The sequence below is a fragment of the Festucalex cinctus genome, chromosome 3, assembly GCF_051991245.1.
Source record: "Festucalex cinctus isolate MCC-2025b chromosome 3, RoL_Fcin_1.0, whole genome shotgun sequence".
In the NCBI taxonomy this organism is placed as follows: Eukaryota; Metazoa; Chordata; class Actinopteri; order Syngnathiformes; family Syngnathidae; genus Festucalex; species Festucalex cinctus.
In genome coordinates, this window is record NC_135413.1 from 27335161 (window position 1) to 27351716 (window position 16556).

The 16556-nt window shown below is 38.7% G+C and overlaps 1 protein-coding gene across 1 annotated transcript in view; it reads left to right on the forward strand.

The window, feature by feature from the left end:
* The window catches only part of met (MET proto-oncogene, receptor tyrosine kinase), a 60696-nt gene that overhangs the window by 8778 nt on the left and 35362 nt on the right, over positions 1-16556 (forward strand). The gene's annotated exons all lie outside the window — the stretch shown is intronic.

Genomic DNA, 16556 nt, shown 5'->3' on the forward strand with positions numbered 1-16556 from the left:
TTGGCTGGCAACCAGTCCAGGGTGCACCCCACCTACTGCCCAGAGCCAGCTGAGATAGGCTCCAGCACCCCCCGCGACCCTTGTGTGGAATAAGCGGTCAAGAAAATGTATGGATGGAGGTTCTCATGGAGGCTGCCAAAATCAGCCACCTATATTTATGGCAAAAACAATCTGACTGTTACTGGTATCAGTCTGAAAAGGAATGGTATTCAAAATTCCTATTGTTGTTGTTGTTTTTTAATTATTATTATTATTGATTGATTGTTTAAGTGTTGTGTACCAATCCTTAATTCCATCTAGTGTCTACAGTTGAGGTTTCATAATTTTGCCAATTCCAAAAGGTGCGTGCTTGATGCAAAACATACTGAAATTGTATGTATATTGCTGTATTTTTTTTAAAATGCTTATTTATGTGCTGCTACATTGTAGCTTGAGAGGACTCCCAAATCCTTTTATAGCCGTTTTATCTTCCGGGATCTCGTCCTTGATCGCATGGATGGAATTTAGGAATTTTTCCACTTAAGACGCGTGTGGATGAAAGAGCGAGCGATTGTGAGTTCAAAGTGCAAACGGCGTCGGCTCCATCGACCATATTTGGTGCACTTACCTCGTGTTGTTTTTTTTTTTTTTCCCTTCCACTTCTTTGCTCACTTTAAAGCGTCCATTTTAGGACAAAATATCACGGACTGCGGCCAAAGCTCGCCGCTGCTGTCTGGATCGATCATGTGACCTGGACGACGCCCCTGTCACGAAGGTCCAGTGGGGCGTTCCAATACTATTGACAATACTGTTTATTTACAGCAGACATTTATAGCCACTTGCGACACTGAAGAAGCCCCCCCAACCATACTCCCAAAAACAATCAATTGGTGTTAACTAGTGTCTTATCAGTGCATGGATGCGTGAAAAGGTTTCAGAAAACCTCAACTCAACTTTATTTATAAGGCACTTTAAGAACAGGCATTGCTGTCTACAACGTGCTGTACATAAAACATAAATCGGTTGTGCAGTAAAAAAATAACCAGGTTTGAGGCTGTGCTTCTCATTGAAGTTCAAGAAATTTAAAGCCATCCAGGCTTTGATTTCCTCCAGACAGATAGTGAAAATGAATTCTAGGAATTACTGAAATTCAAAGTTAAGAACCAAAGAACTACTAGTCAGGTTTTCTTCGGGTACTCCTTGTGAGGATAAGGCAAGGCAAGGCAAGGCAAGTTTATTTGTATAGCACATTTCATACACAAGGCAACTCAATGTGCTTTACACGAGGAAAGACAACACATAAGCATCAAGAAACAGTAGTTAACATTCAGAGGAAGAAAAATAAATAAAAATAGGTTACAAACTAACAATCTTAAAACATTATTCAACAAACTTTAAAAAAAGTGGTTCAGATAATAGAAATTAATTTCAGGAGGTGCACCACTGATGACAGTTTGCAAGAAAAAAGATTACTGTACCATTATCCACATTTTCAGACTACAAAAAGTGAACAAAAAGCATTTTTAAATCACAAAAAAAAGGAAGAAAAAAAGTCCTAAATCAGTGAAAGTGAAAATGAAAAAAAGTCAAAATTAAAGCAAAAAATAAAAAAACACAAAAATGAAATATAAAAATCCTAAATATATTGTATGAGGTGTACCAATAGAAATAAAATTAAACAAAAAAAAATCAGGAATGATAAAAGAAAAAGTGAAAAAAAATACTGCACCATTATTAAAACTACAGATTATGAAAATTGAAAAAGTAAAAAAAAAAAAAAAAAAAAAAAAAGTCACTCACGTAAAGAGAGAAAAGGTGCTGCACCAACATCAAATTTCTAAATGAAAAACTGAAAAATCATACAATCAACAAGTCAAAATCAAATGCAATGTTGTTATCGTTCTTTTGCTGCTCTTCTGTCTTGACGGCGTCAAGACGTTACAAGGATGTGAGCGGTTGGATTTTACGTGCAAGTTCCTCTTGGCCAAGCTGCACACCTGCCGCTCTGCTGGATCATCTTAACGACGGCCCTTTGACTCTTTATTGAGCTTTTATCGCGCTTTAAGTGTGAGGCCGTTTGACTTTTTTTTTTATCATTATTAGTGCCAGCCAGTCAGTCAGACGCCTCAGATGCAAACGAATATACCGTATATACGCAGCATGTAATAGTCTACTACAGTGATGGATGGATGGATGGATGGATGGATGGATGGATGATAGTTGGATAAATGGATGGATGGATGGGTAGATGGATGGATGGATGGATGGATGATAGTTGGATGGATGGATGGATGGATGGGTAGATGGATGGATGGATGGATGGATGATAGTTGGATGGATGGATGGATGGATGGATGGATGGGTAGATGGATGGATGGATGGATGGGTAGATGGATGGATGGATGGATGGATGGATGATGTCAGCATGTAATAGTCTACTACAGTGATGGATGGATGGATGGATGGTTGGATGATAGATAGTTGTATGGATGGATGGATGGATGGTCAGCATGTAATAGTCTACTCCAGTGATGGATGGATGGATGGATGATGGAAGGATGGATGGATGGATGGATGGATGGATGTTAGTTGGATAAATGGATGGATGGGTGGATGGATAGATAGATGGATGATAGATAGATAGATGGGTAGATGGATGGATGGATGGATGATGTCAGCATGTAATAGTCTACGACAGTGATGGATGGATGGATGGATGGTTGGATGATAGATGGATGGATGGATGGATGGTCAGCATGTAATAGTCTACTACAGTGATGGATGGATGCATGGATGGATGGATGGATGGATGGATGGATGTTAGTTGGATAAATGGATGAATGGATGGATGGGTAGATGGATGGATGGATGGATGGATGGATGGATGTTAGTTGGATAAATGGATGAATGGATGGATGGGTAGATGGATGGATGGATGGATGGATAGATAGATGGATGATAGATAGTTGGATAGATGGATGGGTCGGTGGGTGTGTGGATGGATGGAGGGATTGATGGATGGATGGATGGATGGGTCGGTGGGTGGACGGATGGATGGATGGAACTTGGTGGGTGGGTTGGATGGATGGATGGATGGATGGATGGATGGATGGATAGATGGATGGATAGAGTATGTGTACTTTTACTTAAGTACAGAGTGTGAGTAGTGGTGCTTGCGCCAGCTCCTGTTTACGAGGCGTCGGGCGAGCATCTGGCAGGTAGTCGCTGGCCTCATATATGATAAGCGACCTCATAAATTCATAAAGATTGTCTGGAGCTCAAACACTCCAGCGCACACAAGCTTATTTTCGTCTTTTTTTTTTCCTCGCTGCCGCTGCTGCTGGACAGAGAGAGAGAAAAAAAAAAAGTCCCAGTAGGAATCTGGCGAGCATTGAAAGCGCAGCGGAAAGAGCGCGTTTGAACTTTTTTAAGTGGTGGTTGTCATCGCCAGCAAGCCTCCTAATTCCAGTGCATGATGGATGTTTTTAATGATGACGCACACACTGCTCCATGTTGGGACAACAGACGAGCGCAACTTGCATTTAATTGCGTGAAAAAGAAAAAGGTCAAATAAATAAAGAAAGAAAAGAGTGGGTTAAAATAAGAGAGTTTTTTTTTTTTAATTTAGAGAAAGATAATTAAGATACAAAAAAGTAGAAATAAAAATGCAATAAATTAAGAAAATGTTTTTAAAAAGCAAATGTCAATTGAAGTATAAAAGTTAAAATCATTTTAAAAAAAAGAGAAAAATTTAACTATTTTTTTTTATATAAAAACTTTTTTTTTTTTAACCAAAGCTAGATAAAGTTAAGGATAATTTAGGTAAATAAAAAAATAAAAAATAAATAAATAAAAAGGTACAATTAATTTAGCAAATGTTATTTATTTATTTAAATAAATAAATAAATAAATAAATAAGGTAAAATTAATTTAGAAAATGTTATTTATTTATTCATTTATTTATTTAAATAAACAAATACATAAATAAAAAGGTAAAATTAATTTAGAAAATGTTATTTATTTATTTATTTATTTTATTTATAAAATAAAAAGGTAAAATAAATTTAGAAAATGTTATTTATGAATTTATCTATGTATGTATGTATGTATTTATTTATTTTAATGAAATGATTATTAAAACAAAGTCTTGGTGGAAAAGTATGTAATGTCAAACACAATGAATTAACACACATTTCAAAATAAATTCCAGGAACTACAACAGCAAAAATAACAACAATGGGAAAATAAGCACATAAAAAATGTCATCAAAGAGTTGGATTAAAATGTTTATTTTTATTTATTTATTATGGATCATATTCATGTAGGTCACATGATGACTCATTGAGGATTCATGGAAAATCGGTAAAAGACGCTACAGTTACATTTTAAAATTTAAAACAGAGGACAAAATAATTAAAATAGTCAACAAATTCTAATAATTTAAATTAAAAAAATGTAAAGCAATATTACAGAATAAAAATGACTTCTTTTTGCAATATTTTGACAGTTTAACAATGTTACTTGTGGTGAGGGAAAAAAAAACTCCCCATGCAAAAACGGTATCAACCAATCACAGCTCACCTGTTTTCTGGGTTTGGTCATGTGACATTCGTAAGCTGAACCTTTGGGCACTGTGATGTCATTTTCAGTCGACAAGAAGTCACAAAATGGCCACCCCGTTAGATAAAAACAGGTGGAGTTTGCTGATTAATTGATATCGCACAAACGCAAGATTACTGGTGGGCAAATAACACATTGCTGTCACAAACATTTCTGACTTAACTACCCTTTTAACTCATTGACTGCCATTGACGGAAAAATACGTCAAATAATGCATTTTTGCTGGGCTGGCAGTGAATGTTTTAAACACAATGTGCCAATATATTTTGTGATTATATTGCAGCATCCTTTTTTCCCTTTTTCTTTTTTTAAGGCAAATTTTGCTTAAAAATCCGTCATTTTTGGTTACATCTCATCTTAACTCATTGATTGCCATTGACGGAAAAAGACGTCAAATAATGCATTTTTGCTGGGCTGGCAGTGAATGTGTTAAGGATGATGTTTGTTTTTCGAGCCAAGCTACTAGTACGCGTGCGGTGTCAAATGTGAAGCCTCCAAATGTGTATTCATATTCCTTATGTGCATTTCATCCAATTAGGATGCACGGCGGTCCGATACATCACAGCCGCGCTTGCGTTTTCGTCATAATGAGAAATGATGGTAGCCGGCGTGAAATCAATGTGCTATGTCTATTTGCTGGCGAAACGCGGGGGCGGCCTAATTAAAATGGCCGTCGCTCAAAAAGTGACCACTCCTACTACGCGGGGCGCCGTGTAATCAATCAGTTGAGAGATTGAATTTAAAACCAATCAGCATTTGCTGCTTTTTCTTGCGATCCATGCTAATCCGATCGCCGCTTTGACCTCGCATGTGGACGTGGAGATGTTTTTTTTTTTTTTTTTTTTTAGTGGACTTTTGGGAATGTGTGTACGTCAGGGTGGCGCGCTGGTGCTCGCACCCGCAACTGCGCCGTCATTGAGATTTGTTTGCGAGCCCGGAAAGCAGGTGTGCTCCTCACCGAGACGCTATCTCATTCATGAGCAAAGATGAGCATGTTATATAGTCACCTCGCGCACACCTGGAAAGCCCGTACGACGTTAAACTTTGTAGCAATCGTGAGAATATGATGTGGGGGTTTTAGTTGCTTTTGCATACTAACCGTGATGTCATTATTTGCGGGATCTTTTCTCAGGTGGTGTGCAGTGGCGCACCACTAATTTGCTCGTAGCTTTTTAGCAATCATAAAAAAACTGATGTGATGTTTTAGTTGAACTTGCAGACTAAACGTAATGCCTTTATTCGCATTAGCGTCCTTTTTTTCGGGGGTGCGCAGAGATTTCTATGACCACTTACAGTATGTGTACATTTTAACGCTAAATATGACGCCTAACTGTAATAATATTTGGTAGGCGGTGTTTGGGTGTGCGCGCGCGTTGACTTGCGTAACAATTTAGCAGTGGGGAAACATTTGCCTCATTAGTTTTGTGTTGATGTTTTTTTTTTAGATTAAATTAAGTGATGCAACAATTACTCAACAACTAATTGATTATCAAATGAATCAATAAGTATTTTGATTATGAATTATTAATTTGGAAACTATTTTTATTAGCAGAAACTGATTACCTTTTTTTTTTTTTTTTTCAAAAAAAGACATTTGTAAACATCTGCTTTTACTTTGAAAAACAATGATTAATATAGTTGCCAATTTTCTGATGTTAGAGGTTAATCCCATAAGTGAATCAGAATTAATTTACGATTGTGAATTTTGTGTGGTGTCAGTTTGAATTATTTTCCTGATTTTGGAAAAAGGAATGAACATAAAAACATTTTTTTTTATGCGATCCCAAAAACGGTGGTGCACCAGCACCTTTGTTTAATTTGCAGGTTTACATGCTATAAATATTTTGACTTTTTTCTTTTTTTTTTTTTTTTTGAGCGCGTATGTGTGGGGCAAGAGAGGGTGCTCTGTTGCTAAGGCGTTTTGGTTTTGGATCCGAGCGTGCCCCGACGTGCCGTGCCAGCGTTGACGACAGGGTAGCGGTGCGGGCGGCTCCTCGGCAGGCGCTAAAGAATGAGTCTGCTTATCCCGGTCTTGTCCCGTCCTGTCCTGCTTTTGTTCCGCTCGTCGCATCTCTGCATCCATCTCAGGTCACGCTACATTCGCACACTGAAAAATACCCGCGACTGTAAATGTGAGATTACGCAGTTACACTAAACAAAATGGTTACGTGTGTGAATGCTGTAAGTGTTGGCACACCTTAAAAACTGTTGGGTCAAAAAGGAAAACAAAAAATTGGGTCACAAATGGACGGATCTACTACTTCGGTCAATTTGACCCAACTTTATGGGTTGCTTGATACAAAATGATCCAATATTTTGGATTGTTTTGTATGAAAAAAAAATCCCTAATATTTTGGGTTGTTTTATACAAAATGATCCAATCTTTTGGATTATTTTGTATACAAAACAACCCAACTTTTTGGGTTGCTATGTACAAAATGACCCACTTTTTGAAATTATTGTTTTGTACAAAATGATCCACTTTTTGAAATTATTGTTTTGTACAAAATGACCCAATTTTGGGGATTGTTTTGTACAAAAATAACGAACTAACTAAATAAATAAATAATATTTCGGGTTATTTTATACAAAATGATCCAATCTTTTGGATTGTTTTTGTGCACACAAAAAAACCAAAAAAAAAACCCCAAAAAAAACAAAAAACAAAAAAACTCATCCTTTGGGCAATTCTATATAAAATGATCCAATTTTTGGCTTGTTTAATACAAAACGACCCATTTATTTATTTTTATTTTTATTTATTTATTTTAATACAAAATGACAACTTTTTGGGTTACTATGTACAAAATGACCCACTTTTTTTATTTTTTATTTTTTATTATTGTTTTGTACAAAATGACCCAGTATGTCAATCCAAACAATCAAAACAAAATTGGGTTGTTTTGAATCAAACAACACATTTTTTTTTTTTTTTGGAATGTTTTGTACTAAATTACTCAATTTTTGGGGTCGTTTTATACAAAACGGTCCAATTTTGTTTTTTTTTGTTTTTTTTACAACAAATCAAAGAAAGTTTGGTCAAATTGACTCGAATAGTAGATCAATCAATATTTGACCCAAATTGGGTCATTTCTGACCTGATGTTGATTGCAGTTGATTAAAGCTTTTGTCAATTGATGGTTTGGACATATTGGAATTAAAAGCTCATACACTCAAAACAATCCAATATAGGTCAACTCGGGACCAAAAAAAAACCTTTTGGGTTTAATGACTAACCCCCAACAAACCACCTGGTTTGGTTGTTTTGACAATAACCCCAACAAATGGGCTTTTTATATAAACCCAAAATGTTGGGTTAAATGAACAACCCACCAAACACTTTGGGTTGTTTTGTATGAACACCCAAAAAAAAAAAATGGGATTAGGTTGTTTTGTGGGTTATTCACTTCATCCATGATTGACCCCCCCCCCAAAAAAAAGTCACTATTGACCCATATTGGGTTATTTTTGACCCAACTGTTTTAGAGTGTAGAAAAAGAAGTGTCCAATCAGATTCCACTAAATTCCGTTGTTGGCTAATGGTTAGCGGATGATGTTATCGATCAATAGATTAATATCGACTATTCACTTTTTGTCCGATTTTTTTTTTCATTTTTTTTTTTCATGTCCGCAGGCATTTCCCGGCTGTTCTTCCACATGAGTTAACGGCATGGCACCGTTTGGTTAATGATCAAACCCGGGTGTTCGCTTTCTTTCTTGTTGTCCAAGAACAAACGGACAAATGTGTTATCTTTGTTCCACTGATAACTCGCTAAGCGGTCAAGCTGCAAGCTGTCGACCTCGCTGGGGAATTGAGCAGCAGCCAGACACGCAACCACATGAAAAAATAATGTTAGGGGCTTAGTTTTGGGGGGTTAGAGTTCAAGTTTTGGGTTAGGGGTGCAAACTGTTTGCCAATAATAACACCAGGGGGCGCAGTTTTTCCATCGCAATGAGTTGGTATTAGGGATGCACGATAATATCGGTGGCCGATAATTATCGGCAATTATCGACCTATTTGACTTCAAACTAAACCAGATTATAGAGAAATCCTCCGATAATTATCGGCAATTATCAACCAATTTGGTGTCATACAGATAAACCAGATAATAAAGAAATTTGCTGATAATTATTGACAATTATCAACCAATTTGACATCATGCAGATAAAACAGATAATAAAGAAATTTGCCAAAAAATTATCGGCAATTATCAACCTATATGGCATCATACAGATAAACCAGAAAAAGAAATTTGCCGAACATTATCGTCAATTATCAACCAATTTGACGTCAAACAGATCAACCAGATTATAGAAAAATTTGCCAATAATTATCGGAAATTGTCAATTTAGTGTCATAAAGATAAACCAGATAATAGAGAAATTGGCCGAAAATTATTGGCAATTAGCAACCAATTTGATTTCATACAGATAAACTAGATAATAAAGAAATCGGGCAATAATAATCGACATGCCACGTTGGTCCATTTGTTGTGGCTCATATCAATAAAATTCAGCTTCATGGTGCATTACATACATTGAAACATTGCCTAAAGTTTGCACAATGTTTCAATATATTTTTTACATGTTAGACTTATTGTAGGAATCGAACAATATCGGCTTACTTATCGGTTATCGACATCGGCACGTTCTAAATGATTGGTTTATCGGTATCGGTTGAAAATAGCATCATCGTGCATCCCTAGTTGGTATACGCACGTTAGAGTAGTAGAAGAAGAAACAAAACCAACACTCCAAAATCAAGTTTGCCCACGTCACGTCGCCCTCTCCCTGACACGGGATCTCTGTCGTTTCCTGCCCTTTGAAAAAGTTCCTAATCACAGAGTCCAGCTCGGCGCGCAGGCCTGCGGCCGCCGAGCTTCTACTTCAGCTACTAATTGAAAGCCTCGCATGCGCGCACGCACGCATACGTGGGAAAGAAGACATGAGAAATGATGGAAATGTTGCCTTGCAGATGAAGCCGCAATTAAGGGCAACAAACCCGAGGATATTTGACGACTAAGTTTTACTCAAGTAAAAGTTTTTTCGTTACCTCTCAACCAATCACATTGCTCGGATAGTCTCCACTGGGTGAATGTTATTCTGAACGCTATCGGATTCAATACACTCGGGGTGCGAGGTCACATGGGTGCATGTTTTGACAGTCCGGCAAACATCTGCTGCAGACATCTCATTCCTACGTAATCCCAGCACAATGCCAGCTCCCCTTCTGTGTGTGTGTGTTTGTGCTTGTGTGTGCGCGCACCCTCAAGTAATGGAGGCACACATACACACACACGTACGCATCCCAAACAATCCTTAGCTTTCATCTCCTTCTCCTCTTCCTCTTTAATCCTGCTCATCCTCTGGAGGAGTCGGGCTCACGCTCGACGGAAACGCCGTCTTCCGAAAAAGAAGGCAATCTGCTGATGTTGCGCTTTCACTAAGAAGAAAACAAACTACGCATGTTATGGTTTCCAAAAAAGAAGACATGTTCCAGTTTCCTAAAATGAAGACAAACTGCAATGTTGCAGTTTCCTAAAAAGAATACATCATTTTCACACTTTCCCAACAAGAAGACAAATTTCAAATTGTGAGGTTTCGCTTTCCTCATGCTACACTTTCATAAAAAGAAGACAAACTTTTTTTTTGCCACTTTCCATAAATGAACAGATAGACACACACAGGCAAATATAATTAGAAACTCATTTCTATCTATCTATCTATCTATCTATCTATCTATCTATCTATCTATCTATCTATCTATCTATCTATCTATCTATCTATCTATCTATCTATCTATCTATCTGCTAGCTAGCTAGCTAACCATGCGCTAATTCATCAGTTTTTAATATATTTGGTTTTGACAGTTACAGTTATAATTTATAAATTGGTAAGTTGAAAACATGGGGGGGGGGGGGGGGGACAAACATTTTTCTGATAGCACTGGTGTAGAAGGTCAGAAAACTATAGGAGATAAAAATAAATTGAAAATAAATGAACTGGCGACAGAGGACCGTCTGCCCACCAGCCTATCTATCTATCTATCTATCTATCTATCTATCTATCTATCTATCTATCTATCTATCTATCTATCTATCTATCTATCTATCTATCTATCTATCTATCTATCTATCTATCTATCTATCTATCTATCTATCTATCTGCTAGCTAGCTAACTATGTGCTAATTCATCAGTTTTTAATATATTTGGTTTTGACAGTTACAGTTATAATTTATGAATTGGTAAGTTGAAAACATGGGGGGGGGGGTGGACAAACATTTTTCTGATAGCACTGGTGTAGAAGGTCAGAAAACTATAGGAGGTAAAAATAAATTGAAAATAAATGAACTGGCGACAGAGGACCGTCTGCCCACCAGCCTATCTATCTATCTATCTATCTATCTATCTATCTATCTATCTATCTATCTATCTATCCATCTATCCATCTATCCATCTATCCATCTATCATCTATCCATCCATCCATCCATCCATCCATCCATCCATCCAACGATCTATCTTTGGAGATTTTTTTTTTAAACCTTTATTTAACCAGGTAAAAATGTTTGAGAACTAATTCTCATTTGCGTTTTATGTTTTGCATTTTGTTGAGCCCACCCTGTCATTTGTTTAAACATTAGTTCCAGGTAACCCCATGTAGATGTAAAAGTCTGTGCTAAAAAAAGAAAAAAAAAAGAAAAAAAAAAAGAAAACATTCAGTAGCTGTGGTGTTCATTTGCATAAACAGGATCATGTAAACGACATGGCGGTGGGAAGGGACGAAATAGAACACACTGCAATAATATATGTACTGTGCTGCTGTTTTGGTTAGCGTCAGAGATCAAGCAGGCTCTTAACTCTTTCATGTCCATCTGAACAATAACATCATGAGAGACTTCTTTGGAGGGAAGGGATGATTCGTAGAAGTGGATGATTTTATTCATCTCACTTTCGACGTTTCGCTTTGTGCTGCTGTTTTGGTGCGCAACAGTTGACCAATCATGTCTTAGGGCTGTTTCACGCTGCACTTGCTCTGAAATCACTTTGCCAGCCCCTCTTCTATTTGATCGGCCTTTCCAACTCCTCTTCTGATTTCGTTTGTGAAAATCAGATGAAGAACACGAACCCCGTTCACTGTCTAGGTGTCACACGGTTCTGGATCCGCTCCAAATGTGCTCAACATGTTCACTCAGGATCTAAATTTCTGGTTGATTCACTTATTTTATATTTTTTGGCTGCTGGTTCGAGATTCTGGTTCACTTTTGCCACGTTCTGCCTGCTGGCTGTTGGTTCTAACAGCTGACTTGAATTTCTGACTCTCGCTTCTGTTTCTCATTTCTGGCTCTCAATGCCGGTTTTGGTTCTTGGTTCAAGCTCGTGATTTGTAACTCTGGTTCTAGATTCTGTTTCTGTCCACTGGTTCTGGATTCTGGTTCTGGCTTCTGGTTCTAACTTTTTGTTCTGGCTGCTTGTTTGATCTGACTCGTGACTCTTGATGGTGGTTATTCTGTCTCTCACATCGGTTCCAATATCGGGTTCTGATAGTTCTTCATTTTGGTTCTGACTGTGGTTTCTTGCTTTTGGTTATGACGACTGGTTCTAGATGCATTCTGACTTGTAAATCTTGCTTCTAATTCTTGATAGTCTAAATTCCGGATCAGGTTGCTAGCTCTAGTTGTTCTCTACGTGGTTCTTGCTTCTGGTTCCAACAGTTGGTTCTTTGTTGTAGTTCTGACTTGTTTGTCCAAGTGATGATGTATGATAGCACAACTGGGTTTGGAGTGGGGTCAGTTGAGGTTCATTTTTAATGACGATCACATGCTTCTCTGATTAACGAATGAAAGAGTGAATGAATGAATGAATGAAGGAGTGCACTTGGCTGAGGAGTGTTTGATGGATCTGCCCTCAGGACGATTTCAACGCTCCCAAGCAGAACAATTTTTATTTATTTTTTTGTCAGTGACCTGCTGACATCGCTCATTTGCTTCCACATTGCCGGAAAGTATGCGTATGGAAAAGTTCCGGAATACTCAAGAGTCCCTACAGCAGCGTCAATATTCTTCACCCGTCACTTCATTCGGTACACCGTGAATAAAAAATGATGGTGCACCCTATTTGTGTTTGGCATGTTAGCAGTCTATTTCCTGGTTGTCAGAGAATAGCGTCATTTATTTCAGTGCAGGGGGTTCGCATCCGTAACAATTCCAGCAGATAAATCCCTCTTACAAAAGTCATATTTAACAAAAACAACATTTGACTTTGAGCTAGCTCAGTTAGCTAACTGAAAAATCTGCTAACGGACAAGCTAACACACTATATAGCTATTTAATGGGGCAAAAATGCTTATGTTTGCTGAATTCTGCCTAGCGACAAGCAGTTGTTGTTCTTAACAAGCTTGCCGGCACCAAATCCTTCAAATTAGCAACATTTCGCTAAAGGCATTGCTGTCTACAGGACACACAGATGGCCACTTTGTGCGTGAGCCCGGGCCACTGTTGGGTCGCCGGGCCGCGCATTGGCGCCATCAGGGCAGGGCACCGTCGCCTCGTTGTCGGCGTTCCTGCACTGACACTACCTGATGACAGTGGCGGCACACGTGCCGCAACAAATGCGCACGTACAACTCCGAGGGTCGAGTTGCAGATGGACGTGTGTCGAGGGAATGCAGGTGGACACACGCATTCATTTCACTTTCACGCACATGCCCTCAAGCTAGCAACCTCTCCAGGTCACTGATCCCCAGTTCAAAGGTCACCCATTTCAGTGGGTCCATCGGCACAGACTTTATTTTGGTTCAAGAACGTCAGCATACCTATTGTAAGCATTTTAGCATTTGATTACCGATAATTCTCATTTGAAATTTCATCCGAGTACGGAATAAGATGCATCTGTTACTGCTGTAACTTTACATTTAATCTTTATAGATCTTTATGGACCTTAGCAGGGTCCCTGCTCAGGTAGGTACGTTCCTATATGTTAGCATGACACCTGTTTGCGTGTAAGTGGTGTCAAATCATTATCGGTCTTTGTTAGCGCTTTCGCTATCCTGGTTACTATCTTTCACTGTTAGTTTACCAAGTGTTAGCATACTACCGGGCAAGATCTATTTCAGCACTTTAGCGACTCAGGTAGCTATGTAGCTTTTTCTGTATTCGTATAACAACTGTTAGCATGTTCACGTTTTAGCACTTTTCATTAGCACTAGTAGTACCCAACTTCAGGGCAAGATAAAAGCCCTTTTGGATTTACCGTATCTTTTGCCGTACTCAGGTTGCTATCTTGCTGTTAGCAGACCACCTGTTAGCCTGTTAGCAGTTTAACATTAGAAATAGTACCCGACTACAGGTCAAGATGTACGTTAAAAATGAGAGGCTGCTTCAGCGCTGAAATGGACCCTTGACCGCCGATGTTACGGCCATCTTGTGTGAGAAAATCAATAGCATTGTTGTCCAGACAATAAAAATGTGCAACGGGCCTTTTTTTTTTTTTTTTTCTTTTTTTAAACAACCATCCCTTGTGATATAATATCACACTAGAAGATATCTGCTTTCATACGTTGGGGGAGGTTGTGTGAAGCCTCCTGAGCTGCGCTAAGCCCCGCTTAGCTTGTCTTTCATCAGACTGCGCTCGTAACGGAGCGCTGGACTCTGATGCATCATGGGAAATGGCCGGCAAACGTCACTATTCCAAGAGCGTGGCTGTGGCCCGTTAGCTTCGTGTTGTGTCTGCGCCTGCTGGAGCGTCGAACGAACGCAGTGAGCAGAACCGGAGTTTGATGTAGAACCCAGTAGCGCCCCCCCCCATCTCTTTGTGTTTAGTCATGGCCTTCAGAGCAGTGGGCCTCGGCTTTCATTAATCATTAATGACCCACAAGGGGGGCTCTTAAGGTCCTTGACCTGGCTGCTTGACCGCACCACAGCTTTGCTTGTTTTGTCAGCTTCACTGCATCATGACCTCTGCACGGATGCACGAATTGGACGGGGCGGGCTTACAGGTACTGGAAGAACCCTTGATCTAGGAAGGGTGGGCAACCTACAGCACAGACAAATGACAGATTCAGCTTTGACGGACTAATGGGGCTGGCCAAATTGAGCCAAACGTGGCTGCTTCAAACCAAAGTGGCACACTTCCTGTACTTCAAACCAGAATTTCAGTTTTCCTGTGTCTTTTTGGGCAAGGCTTCTTGAGACTTTTTTGTGGGTTTACACATGATAAGACACGCTTACCAAATTTCATACGGCTAAGTAAAACTGACTCCAGGGGCTGAATTTTTACAGTTTCATTAGGTTCTACAGAGCTGATGAGTTTGTCTTTAATGATCATGGATATTTCCGTTAAAGTGGCCATTTTAAACCAAAATGGCAGACCTCCTTCAAATTCAAGAGTTTCACGATGTAGCGTCATCTATCGCACGTGTAATATACGCTTCAAATTTTAGCAACAGCTGAAAAAAAACATCTCAGACAAGTTTGTCTTTAAGGACCCTTGCAAATAGTCAAAATGATTCTGAACAGGTCGCTGGGGGGAAAATGGCCGTCTTCCTGTTTTATTTTCAGGCATGACAGTCATTCTTGGCACAGCCACCAAATATCATGTCGCCAAGGAGACTGCCTTTAGGGCAGATTTTTTTTTTTTAGAAAATTTTATTTGAATTCCCAGGTCATGCCTTCCATCGTTAATTTTAACCTATGACCTTTGATTTGGCTAATGGTCTAAAGGTCATAGTTCAACATGGGTTGTGCTGTATCAGAGCACTTTGAACAGCACAACAATGGAGTGGGTATTTTTTTCTGTAGGTTCCTGATCTATGGTTATGTCACACGCTTCCTCTTTGCCATAACTAGGACGACGGGATCTCTGGACTTCCATTTATTTGGCTTATTGCTCATTTATGTTTAATATTCATTAGCTCGTTGTAAATCTTGACTTCTCATATCGTGTGCAACTGCACCTGAACGTCTCACATTTCTCTCAGGTTTGTCATGTGACTGATTGATGGTGCCTGTCCAAAGTGTTCCACGCTCACTCCCGCTTTTTTTCAGCATGCCGTCACCGTGTCCCGTCACCGCGGGGTGCCCGTGTGAGACACCGTACACCCCGCACTTAACCAGTCGCTATTGTCCCGACTACAACGGTAACACGATTGGGTTTCGCTTTTCACGCCCGTAGACATTCGCGTGAAAGGGGATATGCCGGGCTTTAATGTCAAAGAGCAATGGAGGCCCACAGTGACAAAAACAACACCTTAGCCTCAAAAATATTAACAGTCATTTCATTTTTGCACATGTATGATTGTAAAGAATATTCAAGAACAAGTTGTGTGGAGCCAAACTGCAACAAGGACTTCACAGGGAGGGATTTGATTTAGTATTTTATTAAGATGGCTTAAAAAACATGATATATCGGGGGTTCAAAAGAACCACAATATAGCTGGGGAACATCTAAATATATGTTATAATAATTCTTAAAAAATAAAAAATATGTTATTGTATTATAATATTTATCAATTAGTTATACCCGCTTATCCCAATTATTAGTTAGCGGGGCATATTTTGTGATATTTTTTAAGCTTTTAATGAAAAATATTTAAAAGAAAAATAGATTTAAAAAATACTAAAATTTAATTTAAAAAATCCTTAAAGTGCATGATTTATTTCAATCAATCAATCAATCAATCAATCAATCAATCAATCAATCAAACTTTATTTATATATCACCTTTCATACATTCAAATGCAGCTCAAAGTGCTGAACAATTAAAACATTCATAATACAAATACAAAGAACCCCCTCCCCCCATATCCCATGGTGGGGCACAGAAGAACCCTGTAAGGAAAGGCACCTAGGAGGAGTTCGTCCACACTGCGAGGGATGACGGTCAACCACCACAGGGAGGAATGCCAAAGAAATTAAACAATGGATTTAATAATTGACCTTAAAAATATATTTTAACAATA